The sequence below is a fragment of the Triticum dicoccoides genome, chromosome 5A (assembly GCF_002162155.2).
Source record: "Triticum dicoccoides isolate Atlit2015 ecotype Zavitan chromosome 5A, WEW_v2.0, whole genome shotgun sequence".
NCBI classification, from domain to species: domain Eukaryota; kingdom Viridiplantae; phylum Streptophyta; class Magnoliopsida; order Poales; family Poaceae; genus Triticum; species Triticum dicoccoides.
The window spans coordinates 71,728,691-71,730,592 of NC_041388.1; positions in this window are offsets into that span (position 1 = coordinate 71,728,691).

Sequence of the window (1,902 nt, forward strand, 5' to 3'; positions counted from 1 at the left end):
GGAAGGAGGGCTTTTCATCCACACCTTTGGTTGCCTCCTTCTCCCTCTCCAACACCTCCTCCTCCATAGTGCTTGGCGAAGCCCTGCCGGAGTACTGCAGCTCCATCAACACCACGCTGTCGTGCTGCTGCTGGTGCCATCTCCCTCAACCTCTCCTTTCCCCTCGTTGGATCAAGAAGGAGGAGACGTGGCTTTTCCGTACGTGTGTTGAACGCGGAGGTGCCGTCCGTTCAGTGCTAGGATCTCCGGTGATTTGGATCACGTCGTGTTCGACTACCTCATCCCCGTTCTTTGAACGCTTCCGCTCGCGATCTACAAGGTATGTAGATGCATCTAATCACTCGTTGCTAGATGAACTCGTAGATGGATCTTGGTGAAACCGTAGGAAAATTTTTGTTTTCTGCTTCGTTCCCCAACAGTGGTATCAGAGCTAGGTCTATGCGTAGTTCTTCTTGCGCGAGTAGAACACAATTTGTTGTGGGCGTAGATGTTGTCAACTTTCTTGCCGCTACTAGTCTTATCTTGCTTCAACGGTATTGTGGGATGAAGCGGCCCGGACCAACCTTACACGTATGCTTACGTGAGACCGGTTCCACCGACTAACATGCACTAGTTACATAAGGTGGCTGGCGGGTGTCTGTCTCTCCTACTTTAGTTGGAGCGGATTCGATGAAAAGGGTCCTTATGAAGGGTAAATAGAAGTTGACAAATCACGTTGTGGCTTTCACGTAGGTAAGAAAACGTTCTTGCTAGAACCCTACTTCGGCCACGTAAAACTTGCAACAACAATTAGAGGACGTCTAACTTGTTTTTGCAGCAAGTGTTTTGTGATATGATATGGCCAAAGTTGTGATGAATGATGAATGATATATATGTGATGTATGAGTTGTTCATGCTATTGTAATAGGAATCACGACTTGCATGTCGATGAGTATGACAACCAGCAGGAGCCATAGGAGTTGTCTATATTTTTTGTATGACCTGCGTGTCATTAAGAAACGCCATGTAAATTACTTTACTTTATTGCTAAACGCGTTAGTCATAGTAGTAGAAGTAATAGTTGGCGAGCAACTTCATGGAGACACAATGATGGAGATCATGATGATGGAGATCATGGTGTCAAGCCGGTGACAAGATGATCATGGAGCCCCAAGATGGAGATCAAAGGAGCTATGTGATATTGGCCATATCATGTCACTATTATTATTTGATTGCATTTGATGTTTATCATGTTTTGCATCTTGTTTACTTAGAATGACGGTAGTAAATAAGATGATCCCTCATAATAATTTCAAGAAAGTGTTCCCCCTAACTGTGCACCGTTGCGACAGTTCGTTGCTTCAATGCACCACGTGATGATCGGGTGTTTGATTCAAACGTTCACATACAACGGGTGTAAGACAGATTTACACATGCAAACACTTAGGTTGACTTGACGAGCCTAGCATGTGTATAGACATGGCCTCGGAACACAGAAGACCGAAAGGTCGAGCATGAGTCGTATAGAAGATACGATCAACATGAAGATGTTCACCGACGTTGACTAGTCCGTCTCACGTGATGATCGGACACGGCCTAGTTGACTCGGATCATGTTATACTTAGATGACTAGAAGAGGGATGTCTATCTAAGTGGGAGTTCATTGAATAATTTGATTAGATGAACTTAATTATCATGAACTTAGTCTAAAATCTTTACTATATGTCTTGTAGATCAAATGGCCAACGTAGTCCTCAACTTCAACGCGTTCCTAGAGAAAACCAAGCTGAAAGACGATGGCAGCAACTATATGGACTGGGTCCGGAACCTGAGGATCATCCTCATAGCTGCCAAGAAAGATTATGTCCTACAAGCACCGCTAGTGACCCGCCTGTCCCACAGAACCAAGACGTTATGAACGCT